This window comes from Taudactylus pleione, unplaced genomic scaffold (genome assembly GCF_031769625.1).
Source record: "Taudactylus pleione unplaced genomic scaffold, aTauple2 ptg001748bl, whole genome shotgun sequence".
Classification (NCBI taxonomy): domain Eukaryota; kingdom Metazoa; phylum Chordata; class Amphibia; order Anura; family Myobatrachidae; genus Taudactylus; species Taudactylus pleione.
In genome coordinates this window covers 38844-57701 of record NW_028286145.1, presented here as the reverse complement: position 1 = coordinate 57701, position 18858 = coordinate 38844, and positions in this window count along the sequence as shown.

Below are 18858 nucleotides of genomic sequence, written 5' to 3'. Positions count from 1 at the left end.
CTAGGTACTGCTATAGTCCTTTATGTACAGATCGCACTAAGTGAGCGGGGCAGTAAGGGATTTTCTAGGTACTGCTATACTCCATCTACAGATTGCAATAAGTGAGCAGAGCAGTAAGGGAGATTCTAGGAACTGCTATAGTCCTTTATCTACAGATCACAGTATGTGAGCGGGGCAGTAAGGGAGATTCTAGGTACTGCTATAGTCTTTTATCTACAGATCACAGTAAGTGAGCGGGGCAGTAAGGGAGATTCTAGGTACTGCTATACTCCATCTACAGATCGCAATAAGTGAGCAGAGCAGTAAGGGAGATTCTAGGTACTGCTATAGTCCTTTATCTACAGATCGCAGTAAGTGAGCGGGGCAGTAAGGGAGATTCTAGGTACTGCTAATAGTCCATATACAGATCGCAGTAAGTGAGTGGGGCAGTAAGGGAGGTTCTAGGCACTGCTATAGTCCCTCATCTACAGATCGCAGTAATTGAGTGGGGCAGTAAGGGAGATTCTAGGTACTGCTATACTCTTTTATCTACAGATCACAGTAAGTGAGCGGGGCAGTAAGGGAGAATCTAGGTACTGCTATAGTACTTCATCTACAGATCGCAATAAGTGAGCGGAGCAGTAAGGGAGATTCTAGGTACTGCTACAGTCCTTTATCTACATATCGCACTAAGTGAGCGGGGCAGTAAGGGAGATTTTAGGTACTGCAGTGCTAATAGTCCATCTACAGATCGCAGTAAGTGAGTGGGTCAGTAAGGGAGGTTCTAGGAAGTGCTATAGTCCTAAACCTACAGATCACAGTAAGTAAGTGGGACAGAAAGTGAGGTTCTAGGTACTGCTAATAGTCCATCTACAGATCGCCGTAAGTGAGCGGGGCAGTAAGAGAGATTCTAGGTACTGCTATAGTCCTTCATCTACAGATCGCAGTAAGTGAGCAGGGCAGTAAGAGAGATTCTAGGTACTGCTATACTCCATCTACAAAACGCAGTAAATGAGAAGGGCAGTAAGGGAGATTCTAGGTACTGCTATAGTACTTCATCTACAGACCGCAGTAAATGAGCAGGGCAGTAAGGGAGATTCTAGGTACTGCTATACTCCATCTACAGAACGCAGTAAATGAAAAGGGCAGTAAGGGAGATTCTAGGTACTGCTATAGTCCTTCATCTACAGATCGCAGTAAGTGAGCAGGGCAGTAAGAGAGATTCTAGGTACTGCTATACTCCATCTACAGAATGCAGTAAATGAGAAGGGCAGTAAGGGAGATTCTAGGTACTGCTATAGTCCTTTATCTACAGATCGCAGTAAGTGAGTGGGGCAGTAAGGGATATTCTATGTACTCCTATAGTCCTTCATCTATAGATCGCAGTAAGGGAGATTCTAGGTACTGCTAATAGTCCTTCATCTACTGATGGCAGTAAGGGAGATTCTAGGTACTGCTAATAGTCCTTGATCTACAGATCGCAGTAAGGGAGATTCTAGGTCCTGCTAATAGTCCATCTACAGATTGTAGTATGTGAGTGGGGCAGTAAGGAAGATTCTAGATACTGCTATGCTCATTCATCAACAGATCGCAGTAAGCAAGCGGGACAGTATGGAACATTCTAGATACTGCTATACTCATTTATCAACAAATCACATTAAGCGAGCGGGGTAGTAAAGGAGATTCTAGGTACTGCTATACTCCTTCATCTATAGATCTCAGTAAGTGAGTGAGGCAGTAAGGGAGATTCTTGCTACTGCTATAGTCCATCATCTACAAATCGCAGTAAGTGAGCGGGGCAGTAAGGGAGATTCTAGGTACTGCTTTACTCCTTCTCCTACAGATTGCAGTAAGTGAGCAGGGCAGTAAGGGAGGTTCTAGGTACTGCTAATAGTCCATCTACAGATCGCAGTAAGTTAGCGGAGCAGTAAGGGAGATTGTAGGAACTGCTATAGTCCTTTATCTACAAATCACAGTAAGTGAGTGGGGCAGAAAGGGAGATTCTAGGTACTGCTATAGTCCTTTATCTACAGATCACAGTAAGTGAGTGGGGCAGTAAGGGAGATTCTAGGTACTGCTATAGTCCTTTATCTAGAGATCACAATAAGTGATCGGGGCCGTAAGGGAGATTCTAGGTACTGCTATACTCCATCTACAGATCGCACTAAGTGAGCGGAGCAGTTAGGGAGATTCTAGGTACTGCTATAGTCCTTTATCTACAGATCGCACTAAGTGAGCGGGGCAGTAAGGGAGATTCTAGGTACTGCTAATAGTCCATCTGCAGATCGCAGAAAGTGAGTGGGGCAGTAAGGGAGGTTCTCGGCACTGCTATAGTCCTTCATCTACAGATCGCAATAAGTGAGCGGAGCAGTAAGGGAGATTCTAGGTACTACTATAGTCCTTTATCTACAGATCACACTAAGTGAGTGGGGCAGTATGAGAGATTCTAGGTACTGCTAATAGTCCATCTACAGATCACAGTAAGTGAGTGGGGCAGTAAGGGAGATTCTAGGTACTGCTAATAGTCCAGCTACAGATCACAGTAAGTGAGTGGGGCAGTAAGGGAGGTTCTAGGCACTGCTATAGTCCCTCATCTACAGATCGCAGTAAGTGAGTGGGGCAGTTAGGGAGATTCTAGGTACTGTTATAGTCCCTCATCTACAGATCACAGTAAGTGAGTGGGACAATAAGGGAGGTTCTAGGTACTGCTAATAGTCCATCTATAGATCGCAGTAAGTGAGCGGAGCAGTAAGGGAAATTCTAGGTACTGCTATAGTCCATTATCTACAGATCACATTTATTGAGCGGAGCAGAAAGGGAGATTCTAGGTACTGCTATAGTCCTTTATCTACAGATCGTACTAAGTGAGCGGGGCAGTAAGGGAGATTCAAGGTACTGCTAATAGTCCATCTACAGATCGCAGTAAGTGAGTGGGGCTGTAAGGGAGGTTCTAGGCACTGCTATAGTCCCTCATCTACAGATCGCAGTAAGTGAGTGGGGCAGTTAGGGAGATTCTAGGTACTGTTATAGTCCCTCATCTACAGATCACAGTAAGTGAGTGGGACAATAAGGGAGGTTCTAGGTACTGCTAATAGTCCATCTACAGATCGCAGTAAGTGAGCGTAGCAGTAAGGAAAATTTTAGGTACTGCTATAGTCCTTCATCTACAGATCGCAATAAGTGAGCGGAGTAGTTAGGGAGATTCTAGGTACTGCTATAGTCCTTTATCTACAGATCGCAGTAAGTGAGTGGGGCAGTTAGGGAGATTCTTGGTACTGTTATAGTCCCTCATCTACAGATCACAGTAAGTGAGTGGGACAATAAGGGAGGTTCTAGGTACTGCTAATAGTCCATCTACAGATCGCAGAAAGTGAGCGGAGCAGGAAGGAAAATTTTAGGTACTGCTATAGTCCATTATCTACAGATCACAGTTAGGGAGCAGAGCAGTTAGGGAGATTCTAGGTACTGCTATAGTCCTTTATCTACAGATCACAGTAAGTGAGCGGGGCAGTAAGGGAGATTCTAGGTACTGCTATAGTCCTTTATCTACAGATCGCACTAAGTGAGCGGGGCAGTAAGGGAGATTCTAGGTACTGCTAATAGTCCTTCATCTACAGATCACAGTAAGTGCGTGGGGCAGTAAGGGAGATTCTAGGTACTGCTAATAGTCCATCTACAGATCACAGTAAGTGAGTGGGGCAGTAAGGGAGATTCTAGGTACTGCTAATAGTCCAACTACAGATCACAGTAAGTGAGTGGGGCAGTAAGGGAGGTTCTAGGCACTGCTATAGTCCCTCATCTACAGATCGCAGTAAGTGAGTGGGGCAGTTAGGGAGATTCTAGGTACTGTTATAGTCCCTCATCTACAGATCACAGTAAGTGAGTGGGACAATAAGGGAGGTTCTAGGTACTGCTAATAGTCCATCTATAGATCGCAGTAAGTGAGCGGAGCAGTAAGGGAAATTCTAGGTACTGCTATAGTCCATTATCTACAGATCACAGTTAGTGAGCGGAGCAGAAAGGGAGATTCTAGGTACTGCTATAGTCCTTTATCTACAGATCGTACTAAGTGAGCGAGGCAGTAAGGGAGATTCTAGGTACTGCTAATAGTCCATCTACAGATCGCAGTTAGTGAGTGGGGCTGTAAGGGAGGTTCTAGGCACTGCTATAGTCCCTCATCTACAGATCGCAGTAAGTGAGTGGGGCAGTTAGGGAGATTCTAGGTACTGTTATAGTCCCTCAACTACAGATCACAGTAAGTGAGTCGGACAATAAGGGAGGTTCTAGGTACTGCTAATAGTCCATCTACAGATCGCCGTAAGTGAGCGGAGCAGTAAGGAAAATTTTAGGTACTGCTATAGTCCATTATCTACAGATCACAGTTAGTGAGCGGAGCAGTTAGGGAGATTCTAGGTACTGCTATAGTCCTTTATCTACAGATCACAGTAAGTGAGCGGGTCAGTAAGGGAGATTCTAGGTACTGCTATAGTCCTTTATCTACAGATCACAGTAAGTGAGCGGGGCAGTAAGGGAAATTCTAGGTACTGCTATAGTCCTTCATCTACAGATCGCAATAAGTGAGCGGAGCAGTAAGGGAGATTCTAGGTACTGCTATAGTCCTTTATCTACAGATCGCACTAAGTGAGGGGTGCAGTAAGGGAGATTCTAGGTACTGCTAATAGTCCTTCATCTACAGATCACAGTAAGTGCATGGGGCAGTAAGGGAGATTCTAGGTACTGCTAATAGTCCATCTACAAATCGCAGTAAGTGAGTGGGGCAGTAAGGGAGGTTCTAGGCACTGCTATAGTCACTCATCTACAGATCGCAGTAAGTGAGTGGGGCAGTTAGGGAGATTCTAGGTACTGTTATAGTCCCTCATCTACAGATCACATTAAGTGAGTGGGACAATAAAGGAGGTTCTAGGTACTGCTAATAGTCCATCTACAGATCGCAGTAAGTGAGCGGAGCAGCAAGGAAAATTCTAGGTACTGCTATAGTCCATTATCTACAGATCACAGTTAGTGAGCGGAGTAGTTAGGGAGATTCTAGGTACTGCTATAGTTCTTTATCTACAGATCGTACTAAGTGAGCAGGGCAGTAAGGGAAATTCTAGGTACTAATAGTCCATCTACAGATCGCAGTAAGTGAGTGGGGCAGTAAGGGAGGTTCTAGGCACTGCTATAGTCCCTCATCTACAGATCGCAGTAAGTGAGTGGGGCAGGAAGGGAGATTCTAGGTACTGCTATAGTCCTTTATCTACAGATCACAGTAAGTGAGCAGGGCAGTAAGGGAGATTCTACTGCTATAGTCCTTTATCTACAGATCACAGTAAGTGCGCGGGGCAGTAAGGGAGAATCTAGGTACTGCTACAGTCCTTCATCTACAGATCGCAATAAGTGAGCGAAGCAGTAAGGGAGATTCTAGGTACTGCTATAGTCCTTTATCTACAGATCGCACTAAGTGAGCGGGGCAGTAAGGGAGATTCTAGGTACTGCTAATAGTCCATCTACAGATCACAGTAAGTGAGTGGGGCAGTAAGGAAGGTTCTAGGCACTGCTATAGTCCCTCATCTACAGATCGCAGTAAGTGAGTGGGGCAGTTAGGGAGATTCTAGGTACTGTTATAGTCCCTCATCTACAGATCACAGTAAGTGAGTGGGACAATAAGGGAGGTTCTAGGTTCTGCTAATAGTCCATATACAGATCGCAGTAAGTGAGCAGAGCAGTAAGGGAGATTATAGGAACTGCTATAGTCCTTTATCTACAGATCACAGTATGTGAGCGGGGCAGTAAGGGAGATTCTAGGTACTGCTATAGTCTTTTATCTACAGATCACAGTAAGTGAGCGGGGCAGTAAGGGAGATTCTAGGTACTGCTATACTCCATCTACAGATCGCAATAAGTGAGCAGAGCAGTAAGGGAGATTCTAGGTACTGCTATAGTCCATTATCTACAGATCGCAGTAAGTGAGCGGGGCAGTAAGGGAGATTCAAGGTACTGCTAATAGTCCATCTACAGATAGCAGTAAGTGAGTGGGGCAGTAAGGGAGGTTCTAGGCACTGCTATAGTCCCTCATCTACAGATCGCAGTAATTGAGTGGGGCAGTAAGGGAGATTCTAGGTACTGCTATTCTCCTTTATCTACAGATCACAGTAAGTGAGCGGGGCAGTAAGGGAGAATCTAGGTACTGCTATAGTACTTCATCTACAGATCGCAATAAGTGAACGGAGCAGTAAGGGAGATTCTAGGTACTGCTACAGTCCTTTACCTACATATCGCACTAAGTGAGCGGGGCAGTAAGGGAGATTTAGGTACTGCAGTGCTAATAGTCCATCTACAGATCGCAGTAAGTGAGTGGGGCAGTAAGGGAGGTTCTAGGTACTGCTATAGTCCCTCACCTACAGATCACAGTAAGTGAGTGGGACAGTAAGGGAGGTTCTAGGTACTGCTAATAGTCCATCTACAGATTGCAGTAAGTGAGCGGGGCAGTAAGAGAGATTCTAGGTACTGCTATAGTCCTTCATCTACAGATCGCAGTAAGTGAGCAGGGCAGTAAGAGAGATTCTAGGTACTGCTATACTCCATCTACAGAACGCAGTAAATGAGAAGGGCAGTAAGGGAGTTTCTAGGTACTGCTATAGTACTTCATCTACAGACCGCAGTAAATGAGCAGGGCAGTAAGGGAGATTCTAGGTACTGCTATAGTCCTTTATCTACAGATCGTAGTAAGTGAGTTGGGCAGTAAGGGATATTCTATGTACTCCTATAGTCCTTCATCTATAGATCGCAGTAAGGGAGATTCTAGGTACTGCTAATGGTCCTTCATCTACTGATGGCAGTAAGGGAGATTCTAGGTACTGCTAATAGTCCTTGATCTACAGAACGTAGTAAGGGAGATTCTAGGTCCTGCTAATAGTCCATCTACAGATTGTAGTATGTGAGTGGGGCAGTAAGGAAGATTCTAGATACTGCTATGCTCATTCATCATCAGATCGCAGTAAGCAAGCGGGACAGTATGGAACATTCTAGATACTGCTATACTCATTTATCAACAAATCACATTAAGCGAGCGGGGTAGTAAAGGAGATTCTAGGTACTGCTATACTCCTTCATCTATAGATCTCAGTAAGTGAGTGGGGCAGTAAGGGAGATTCTTGCTACTGCTATAGTCCATCATCTACAAATCGCAGTATGTGAGCGGGGCAGTAAGGGAGATTCTAGGTACTGCTATACTCCTTCTTCTACAGATTGCAGTAAGTGAGCAGGGCAGTAAGGGAGGTTCTAGGTACTGCTAATAGTCCATCTACAGATCGCAGTAATTTAGCGGAGCAGTAAGGGAGATTGTAGGAACTGCTATAGTCCTTTATCTACAAATCACAGTAAGTGAGTGGGGCAGAAAGGGAGATTCTAAGTACTGCTATAGTCCTTTATCTACAGATCACAGTAAGTGAGTGGGGCAGTAAGGGAGATTCTAGGTACTGCTATAGTCCTTTATCTAGAGATCACAGTAAGTGATCGGGGCCGTAAGGGAGATTCTAGGTACTGCTATACTCCATCTACAGATCGCAATAAGTGAGCGGAGCAGTTAGGGAGATTCTAGGTACCGCTATAGTCCTTTATCTACAGATCGCACTAAGTGAGCGGGGCAGTAAGGGAGATTCTAGGTACTGCTAATAGTCCATCTACAGATCTCAGTAAGTGAGTGGGGCAGTAAGGGAGGTTCTAGGCACTGCTATAGTCCCTCATCTACAGATCGCAGTAAGTGAGTGGGGCAGGAAGGGAGATTCTAGGTACTGCTATAGTCCTTTATCTACAGATCACAGTAAGTGAGCAGGGAAGTAAGGGAGATTCTAGGTACTGCTATAGTCCTTCATCTACAGATTGCAATAAGTGAGCGGAGCAGTAAGGGAGAATCTAGGCATTGCAATAGTCCTTCATCTACAGATCACAATAAGTGAGCGGGGCAGTAAGGGAGATTCTAGGTACTGCTAATAGTCCATCTACAGATCACAGTAAGTGAGTGGGGCAGTAAGGGAGATTCTAGGTACTGCTAATAGTCCATCTACAGATTGCAGTAAGTGAGTGGGGCAGTAAGGGAGGTTCTAGGCACTGCTATAGTCCCTCATCTACAGATCGCAGTAAGTGAGTGGGGCAGTTAGGGAGATTCTAGGTACTGTTATAGTCCCTCATCTACAGATCACAGTAAGTGAGTGGGACAATAAGACAGGTTCTAGGTACTGCTAATAGTCCATCTACAGATCGCAGTAAGTGAGCGGAGCAGTAAGGAAATTTCTAGGTACTGCTATAGTTCATTATCTACAGATCACAGTTAGTGAGCGGAGCAGTTAGGGAGATTCTAGGTACTGCTATAGTCCTTTATGTACAGATCGCACTAAGTGAGCGGGGCAGTAAGGGAGATTCTAGGTACTGCTAATAGTCCATCTACAGATCGCAGTAAGTGAGTGGGGCAGTAAGGGAGGTTCTAGGCACTGCTATAGTCCCTCATCTACAGATCGCAGTAAGTGAGTGGGGCAGGAAGGGAGATTCTAGGTACCGCTATAGTCCTTTATCAACAGATCACAGTAAGTGAGCGGGGCAGTAAGGGAGATTCTAGGTACTGCTATAGTCCTTTATCCACAGATCGCACTAAGTGAGCGGGGCAGTAAGGGAGATTCTAGGTACTGCTAATAGTCCATCTACAGATCACAGTAAGTGAGTGGGGCAGTAAGGGAGATTCTAGGTACTGCTAATAGTCCATCTACAGATCGCAGTAAGTGAGCGGAGCAGTAAGGAAAATTCTAGGTACTGCTATAGTCCTTTATCTACAGATCGCAGTAAGTGAGTGGGACAGTTAGGGAGATTCTAGGTACTGTTATAGTCCCTCATCTACAGATCACAGTAAGTGAGTGGGACAATAAGGGAGGTTCTAGGTACTGCTAATAGTCCATCTACAGATCGCAGTAAGTGAGCGGAGCAGTAAGGAAAATTCTAGGTACTGCTATAGTCCATTATCTACAGATCACAGTTAATGAGCGGAGCAGTTAGGGAGATTCTAGGTACTGCTATAGTCCTTTATCTACAGATCATAGTAAGTGAGCGAGCAGTAAGGGAGATTCTAGGTACTGCTATAGTCCTTTATCTACAGATCACAGTAAGTGAGCGGGGCAGTAAGGGAGAATCTAGGTACTGCTATAGTCCTTCATCTACAGATCGCAATAAGTGAGCGGAGCAGTAAGGGAGATTCTAGGTACTGCTATAGTCCTTTATCTACAGATCACACTAAGTGAGCGGGGCAGTAAGGGAGATTCTAGGTACTGCTAATAGTCCATCTACAGATCACAGTAAGTGAGTGGGGCAGTTAGGGAGATTGTAGGTACTGTTATAGTCCCTCATCTACAGATCACAGTAAGTGAGTGGGACAATAAGGGAGGTTCTAGGTACTGCTAATAGTCCATGTACAGATCGCAGTAAGTGAGCGGACCAGTAAGGAAAATTCTAGGTACTGCTATAGTCCATTATCTACAGATCACAGTTAGTGAGCAGAGTAGTTAGGGAGATTCTAGGTACTGCTAATAGTCCATCTACAGATCACAGTAAGTGAGTGGGGCAGTAAGGGAGCTTCTAGGTACTGCTATAGTCCCTCATCTACAGATCGCAGTAAGTGAGTGGGGCAGTTAGGGAGATTCTAGGTACTGTTATAGTCCCTTATCTACAGATCACAGTAAGTGAGCGGGGCAGTAAGGGAGATTCTAGGTACTGCTATAGTCCTTTATCTACAGATCACAGTAACTGAGCGGGGCAGTAAGGGAGAATCTTGGTACTGCTATAGTCCTTCATCTACAGATTGCAATAAGTGAGCGGAGCAGTAAGGGAGATGCTAGGTACTGCTATAGTCCTTTATCTACAGATCGCAATAAGTGAGCGGGGCAGTAAGGGAGATTCTAGGTACTGCTAATAGTCCATCTACAGATCACAGTAAGTGAGTGGGGCAGTAAGGGAGATTCTAGGTACTGCTAATAGTCCATCTACAGATCGCAGTAAGTGAGTGGGGCAGTAAGGGAGGTTCTAGGCACTGCTATAGTCCCTCATCTACAGATCGCAGTAAGTGAGTGGGGCAGTTAGGGAGATTCTAGGTACTGTTATAGTCCTTCATCTACAGATCACAGTAAGTGAGTGGGACAATAAGGGAGGTTCTAGGTACTGCTAATAGTCCATCTACAGATCGCAGTAAGTGAGCAGAGCAGTAAGGAAATTTCTAGGTACTGCTATAGTCCATTATCTACAAATCACAGTTAGTGAGCGGAGCAGTTAGGGAGATTCTAGGTACTGCTATAGTCCTTTATGTACAGATCGCACTAAGTGAGTGGGGCAGTAAGGGAGATTCTAGGTACTGCTAATAGTCCTTCATCTACAGATCACAGTTAGTGAGCGGAGCAGTTAGGGAGATTCTAGGTACTGCTATAGTCCTTTATATACAGATCGCACTAAGTGAGCGGGGCAGTAAGGGAGATTCTAGGTACTGCTAATAGTCCATCTACAGATCGCAGTAAGTGAGTGGGGCAGTAAGGTAGGTTCTAGGCACTGCTGTAGTCCCTCATCTACAGATCGCAGTATGTGAGCGGAGCAGTAAGGGAGATTCTAGGTACTGCTATAGTCCTTTATCTACAGATCGCACTAAGTGAGCGGGGCAGAAAGGGAGATTCTAGGTACTGCTAATAGTCCATCTACAGATCACAGTAAGTGAGTGGGGCAGTAAGGGAGATTCTAGGTCCTGCTAATAGTCCATCTACAAATCGCAGTAAGTGAGTGGGGCAGTAAGGAAGGTTCAAGGCACTGCTATAGTCCCTCATCTACAGATCGCAGTAAGTGAGTGGGGCAGTTAGGGAGATTCTAGGTACTGTTATAGTCCCTCATCTACAGATCACAGTAAGTGAGTGGGACAATAAGGGAGATTCTAGGTACTGCTAATAGTCCATCTAGAGATTGCAGTAAGTGAGCGGAGCAGTAAGGAAAATTCTAGGTACTGCTATAGTCCATTATCTACAGATCACAGTTAGTGAACGGAGCAGTTAGGGAGATTCTAGGTACTGCTATAGTCCTTTATCTACAGATCGCACTAAGTGAGCGGGGCAGTAAGGGAGATTCTAGGTACTGCTAATAGTCCATATACAGATCGCAGTAAGTGAGTGGGGCAGTAAGGGAGGTTCTAGGCACTGCTATAGTCCCTCATCTACAGATCGCAGTAAGTGAGTGGGGCAGGAAGGGAGATTCTAGGTACTGCTATAGTCCTTTATCTACAGTTCACAGTAAGTGAGCGGGGCAGTAAGGGAGATTCTAGGTACTGCTATAGTCCTTTATCTACAGATCACAGTAAGTGAGCGGAGCAGTAAGGGAGATTCTAGGTACTGATATTGCCCTTTATCTACAGATCGCACTAAGTGAGCGGGGCAGTAAGGGAGATTCTAGGTACTGCTAATAGTCCATCTACAGATCACAGTAAGTGAGTGGGGCAGTAAGGGAGATTCTAGGTACTGCTAATAGTCCATCTACAGATCGCAGTAAGTGAGTGGGGCAGTAAGGGAGGTTCTAGGCACTGCTATAGTCCCTCATCTACAGATTGCAGTAAGTGAGTGGGGCAGTTAGGGAGATTCAAGGTACTGTTATAGTCCCTCATCTACAGATCACAGTAAGTGAGTGGGACAATAAGGGAGGTTCTATGTACTGCTAATAGTCCATCTACAGATCGCAGTAAGTGAGTGGAGCAGTAAGGAAAATTCTAGGTACTGCTCTAGTCCATTATCTACAGATCACAGTTAGTGAGCAGAGCAGTTAGGGAGATTCTAGGTACTGCTATAGTCCTTTATCTACAGATCGCACTAAGTGAGCGGGGCAGTAAGGTAGATTCTAGGTACTGCTAATAGTCCATCTACAGATCACAGTAAGTGAGTGGGGCAGTAAGGGAGATTCTTGGTACTGCTAATAGTCCATCTACAGATCGCAGTAAGTGAGTGGGGCAGTTAGGGAGATTCTAGGTACAGTTATAGTCCCTCATCTACAGATCACAGTAAGTGAGTGGGACAATAAGGGAGGTTCTAGGTACTGCTAATAGTCCATCTACAGATCGCAGTAAGTGAGCGGAGCAGTAAGGAAAATTCTAGGTACTGCTATAGTCCATTATCTACAGATCACAGTTAGTGAGTTGGAGCAGTTAGGGAGATTCTAGGTACTGCTATAGTCCTTTATCCACAGATCGCAGTAAGTGAGTGGGGCAGTAAGGGAGTTTCTAGGCACTGCTATAGTCCCTCATCTACAGATCGCAGTAAGTGAGTGGGGCAGGAAGGGAGATTCTAAGTACTGCTATAGTCATTTATCTACAGATCACAGTAAGTGAGCGGGGCAGTAAGGGAGATTCTAGGTACTGCTATAGTCCTTTATCTACAGATCACAGTAAGTGAGCGGGGCAGTAAGGGAGATTCTAGGTACTGCTATAGTCCTTTATCTACAGATCACAGTAAGTGAGCGGGGCAGTAAGGGAGTTTCTAGGTACTGCTATAGTCCTTTATCTACAGATCGCAGTAAGTGAGCGGGGCAGTTCGGGAGATTCTAGGTACTGCTATAGTCTTTCATCTACAGATAACAGTAAGTGAGCAGGGCAGTAAGGGAGAATCTAGGTACTGCTATAGTCCTTCATCTACAGATCGTAGTAAGTGAGCGGGGCAGTAAGGGAGATTGTAGATACTGCTAATATTCCTTCATCTACAGATCGCAATAAGTGAGCGGAGCAGTAAGGGAGATTCTAGGTACTGCTATAGTCCTTTATCTACAGATCGCAGTAAGTGAGCGGGGCAGTAAGGCAGATTCTATGTACTTCTAATAGTCCCTCATCTACAGATCGCAGTAAGTGAGTGGGGCAGTTAGGGAGATTCTAGGTACTGTTATAGTCCCTCATCTACAGATCACAGTAAGTGAGTGGGGCAGTAAGGGAGATTCTAGGTACTGCTAATAGTCCATCTACAGATCGCAGTAAGTGAGCGGAGCAGTAAGGAAAATTCTAGGTACTGCTATAGTCCTTTATCTACAGATCGCAGTAAGTGAGTGGGGCAGTTAGGGAGATTCTAGGTACTGTTATAGTCCCTCATCTACAGATCACAGTAAGTGAGTGGGACAATAAGGGAGGTTCTAGGTACTGCTAATAGTCCATCTACAGATCACAGTAAGTGAGCGGAGCAGTAAGGAAAATTCTAGGTACTGCTATAGTCCATTATCTACAGATCACAGTTAATGAGCGGAGCAGTTAGGGAGATTCTAGGTACTGCTATAGTCCTTTATCAACAGATCACAGTAAGTGAGCGAGCAGTAAGGGAGATTCTAGGTACTGCTATAGTCCTTTATCTACAGATCACAGTAAGTGAGCGGGGCAGTAAGGGAGAATCTAGGTACTGCTATAGTCCTTCAGCTACAGATCGCAATAAGTGAGCGGAGCAGTAAGGGAGATTCTAGGTACTGCTATAGTCCTTTATCTACAGATCACACTAAGTGAGCGGGGCAGTAAGGGAGATTCTAGATACTGCTAATAGTCCATCTACAGATCACAGTAAGTGAGTGGGGCAGTTAGGGAGATTCTAGGTACTGTTATAGTCCCTCATCTACAGATCACAGTAAGTGAGTGGGACAATAAGGGAGGTTCTAGGTACTGCTAATAGTCCATGTACAGATCGCAGTAAGTGAGCGGAGCAGTAAGGAAAATTCTAGGTACTGCTATAGTCCATTATCTACAGATCACAGTTAGTGAGCGGAGTAGTTAGGGAGATTCTATGTACTGCTATAGTCCTTTATCTACAGATCGCAGTAAGTGAGTGGGGCAGTAAGGGAGGTTCTAGGCACTGCTATAGTCCCTCATCTACAGACCGCAGTAAGTGAAAGGGGCAGGTAGGGAGATTCTAGGTACTGCTATAGTCCTTTATCTACAGATCACAGTAAGTGAGCGGGGCAGTTAGGGAGATTCTAGGTACTGCTATAGTCCTTTATCTACAGATCACAGTAAGTGAGTGGGGCAGTAAGGGAGAATCTAGGTACTGCTATAGTCCTTCATCTACAGAACGCAATAAGTGAGCGGAGCAGTAAGGGAGATTCTAGGTACTGCTATAGTCCTTTACCTACAGATCGCACTAAGTGAGCGGGGCAGTAAGGGAGATTCTAGGTACTGCTAATAGTCCATCTACAGATCACAGTAAGTGAGTGGGGCAGTAAGGGAGCTTCTAGGTACTGCTATAGTCCCTCATCTACAGATCGCAGTAAGTGAGTGGGGCAGTTAGGGAGATTCTAGGTACTGTTATAGTCCCTCATCTACAGATCACAGTAAGTGAGCGGGGCAGTAAGGGAGATTCTAGGTACTGCTATAGTCCTTTATCTACAGATCACAGTAACTGAGCGGGGCAGTAAGGGAGAATCTTGGTACTGCTATAGTCCTTCATCTACAGATTGCAATAAGTGAGCGGAGCAGTAAGGGAGATGCTAGGTACTGCTATAGTCCTTTATCTACAGATCGCACTAAGTGAGCGGAGCAGTAAGGGAGATTATAGGTACTGCTAATAGTCCATCTACAGATCACAGTAAGTGAGTGGGGCAGTAAGGGAGATTCTAGGTACTGCTAATAGTCCATCTGCAGATCGCAGTAAGTGAGTGGGGCAGTAAGGGAGGTTCTAGGCACTGCTATAGTCCCTCATCTACAGATCGCAGTAAGTGAGTGGGGCAGTTAGGGAGATTCTAGGTACTGTTATAGTCCCTCATCTACAGATCACAGTAAGTGAGTGGGACAATAAGGGAGGTTCTAGGTACTGCTAATAGTCCATCTACAGATCGCAGTAAGTGAGCAGAGCACTAAGGAAATTTCTAGGTACTGCTATAGTCCATTATCTACAGATCACAGTTAGTGAGCGGAGCAGTTAGGGAGATTCTAGGAACTGCTATAGTCCTTTATGTACAGATCGCACTAAGTGAGCGGGGCAGTAAGGGAGATTCTAGGTACTGCTAATAGTCCTTCATCTACAGATCACAGTAAGTGAGTGGGGCAGTAAGGGAGATTCTAGGTACTGCTAATAGTCCATCTACAGATCGCAGTAAGTGAGTGGGGCAGTAAGGGAGGTTCTAGGCCCTGCTATAGTCCCTCATCTACAGATCGCAGTAAGTGAGTGGGGCAGTTAGGGAGAGTCTAGGTACTGTTATAGTCCCTCATCTACAGATCACAGTAAGTGAGCGGGGCAGTAAGGGAGATTCTAGGTACTGCTAATAGTCCATCTACAGATCACAGTAAGTGAGTGGGGCAGTAAGGGAGGTTCAAGGCACTGCTATAGTCCCTCATCTAAAGATCGCAGTAAGTGAGTGGGAAAATAAAGGAGGTTCTAGGTACTGCTAATAGTCCATCTACACATCGCAGTAAGTGAGCGGAGCAGTAAGGAAAATTCTAGGTACTGCTATAGTCCATTATCTACAGATCACAGTTAGTGAGCGGAGCAGTTAGGGAGATTCTAGGTACTGCTATAGTCCTTTATATACAGATCGCACTAAGTGAGCGGGGCAGTAAGGGAGATTCTAGGTACTGCTAATAGTCCATCTACAGATCGCAGTAAGTGAGTGGGGCAGTAAGGTAGGTTCTAGGCACTGCTGTAGTCCCTCATCTACAGATAGCAGTATGTGAGCGGAGCAGTAAGGGAGATTCTAGGTACTGCTATAGTCCTTTATCTACAGATCGCACTAAGTGAGCGAAGCAGTAAGGGAGATTCTAGGTACTGCTAACAGTCCATCTACAGATCACAATAAGTGAGTGGGGCAGTAAGGGAGATTCTAGGTCCTGCTAATAGTCCATCTACAAATCGCAGTAAGTGAGTGGGGCAGTAAGGAAGGTTCAAGGCACTGCTATAGTCCCTCATCTACAGATCGCAGTAAGTGAGTGGGGCAGTTAGGGAGATTCTAGGTACTGTTATAGTCCCTCATCTACAGATCACAGTAAGTGAGTGGGACAATAAGGGAGGTTCTAGGTACTGCTAATAGTCCATCTAGAGATCGCAGTAAGTGAGCGGAGCAGTAAGGAAAATTCTAGGTACTGCTATAGTCCATTATCTACAGATCACAGTTAGTGAACGGAGCAGTTAGGGAGATTCTAGGTACTGCTATAGTCCTTTATCTACAGATCGCACTAAGTGAGCGGGGCAGTAAGGGAGATTCTAGGTACTGCTAATAGTCCATATACAGATCGCAGTAAGTGAGTAAGGCAGTAAGGGAGGTTCTAGGCACTGCTATAGTCCCTCATCTACAGATCGCAGTAAGTGAGAGGGGCAGGAAGGGAGATTCTAGGTACTGCTAATAGTCCTTTATCTACAGATCACAGTAAGTGAGCGGGGCAGTAAGGAAGATTCTAGGTACTGCTATAGTCCTTTATCTACAGATCACAGTAAGTGAGCGGGGCAGTAAGGGAGAATCTAGGTACTGCTATAGTCCTTCATCTACAGATCGCAATAAGTGAGCGGAGCAGTAAGGGAGAATATAGGTATTGCAATAGTCCTTCATCTACAGATCGCAATAAGTGAGCGGGGCAGTAAGGGAGATTCTAGGTACTGCTAATAGTCCATCTACAGATCACAGTAAGTGAGTGGGGCAGTAAGGGAGATTCTAGGTACTGCTAATAGTCCATCTACAGATCGCAGTAAGTGAGTGGGGCAGTAAGGGAGGTTCTAGGCACTGCTATAGTCCCTCATCTACAGATCGCAGTAAGTGAGCGGGGCAGTTAGGGAGATTCTAGGTACTGTTATAGTCCCTCATCTACAGATCACAGTAAGTGAGTGGGACAATAAGGGAGGTTCTAGGTACTGCTAATAGTCCATCTACAGATCGCAGTAAGTGAGCAGTGCAGTAAGGAAATTTCTAGGTACTGCTATAGTCCATTATCTACAGATCACAGTTAGCGAGCGGAGCAGGTAGGGAGATTCTAGGTACTGCTATAGTCCTTTATGTACAGATCGCACTAAGTGAGCGGGGCAGTAAGGGAGATTCTAGGTACTGCTAATAGTCCTTCATCTACAGATCACAGTAAGTGAGAGGGGCAGTAAGGGAGATTCTAGGTACTGCTAATAGTCCATCTACAGATCGCAGTAAGTGAGTGGGGCAGTAAGTGAGGTTCTAGGCACTGCTATAGTCCCTCATCTACAGATCGCAGTAAGTGAGTGGGACAGTTAGGGAGATTCTAGGTACTGTTATAGTCCCTCATCTACAGATCACAGTAAGTGAGTGGGGCAGTTAGGGAGATTCTAGGTACTGTTATAGTCCTTTATCTACAGATCGCACTAAGTGAGCGGGGCAGTAAGGGAGATTCTAGGTACTGCTAATAGTCCATCTACAGATCACAGTAAGTGAGTGGGGCAGTAAGGGAGGTTCTAGGCACTGCTATAGTCCCTCATCTAGAGATCGCAGTAAGTGAATGGGAAAATAAAGGAGGTTCTAGGTACTGCTAATAGTCCATCTACACATCGCAGTAAGTGAGCGGAGCAGTAAGGAAAATTCTAGGTACTGCTATAGTCCCTCATCTACAGATCGCAGTATGTAAGCGGAGCAGTAAGGGAGATTCGAGGTACTGCTATAGTCCTTTATCTACAGATCGCACTAAGTGAGCGGGGCAGTAAGGGAGATTCTAGGTACTGCTAATAGTCCATCTACAGATCACAGTAAGTGAGTGGGGCAGTAAGGGAGATTCTAGGTACTGCTAATAGTCCATCTACAGATCGCAGTAAGTGAGTGGGGCAGTTAGGGAGGTTCTAGGCACTGCTATAGTCCCTCATCTACAGATCGCAGTAAGTGAGTGGGGCAGTTAGGGAGATTCTAGGTACTGTTATAGTCCCTCATCTACAGATCACAGTAAGTGAGTGGGACAATAAGGGAGGTTCTAGGTACTGCTAATAGTCCATCTACAGATCGCAGTAAGTGAGCGGAGCAGTAAGGAAAATTCTAGGTACTGCTATAGTCCATTATCTACAGATCACAGTTAGTGAGCGGAGCAGTTAGGGAGATTCTAGGTACTGCTATAGTCCTTTATCTACAGATCGCACTAAGTGAGCGGGGCAGTAAGGGAGATTCTAGGTACTGCTAATAGTCCATATACAGATCGCAGTAAGTGAGTGGGGCAGTAAGGGAGGTTCTAGGCACTGCTATAGTCCCTCATCTACAGACCGCAGTAAGTGAGTGGGGCAGGAAGGGAGATTCTAGGTACTGCTATAGTCCTTTATCTACACTTCACAGTAAGTGAGCGGGGCAGTAAGGGAGATTCTAGGTACTGCTATAGTCCTTTATCTACAGATCACAGTAAGTGAGCGGAGCAGTAAGGGAGATTCTAGGTACTGCTATAGCCCTTTATCTACAGATCGCACTAAGTGAGCGGGGCAGTAAGGGAGATTCTAGGTACTGCTAATAGTCCATCTACAGATCACAGTAAGTGAGTGGTGCAGTAAGGGAGGTTCTAGGCACTGCTATAGTCCCTCATCTACAGATCGCAGTAAGTGAGTGGGGCAGTTAGGGAGATTCAAGGTACTGTTATAGTCCCTCATCTACAGATCACAGTAAGTGAGTGGGACAATAAGGGAGGTTCTATGTACTGCTAATAGTCCATCTACAGATCGCAGTAAGTGAGCGGAGCAGTAAGGAAAATTCTAGGTACTGCTCTAGTCCATTATCTACAGATCACAGTTAGTGAGCGGAGCAGTTAGGGAGATTCTAGGTACTGCTATAGTCCTTTATCTACAGATCGCAATAAGTGAGCGGGGCAGTAAGGGAGATTCTAGGTACTGCTATTAGTCCATCTACAGATCACAGTAAGTGAGTGGGGCAGTAAGG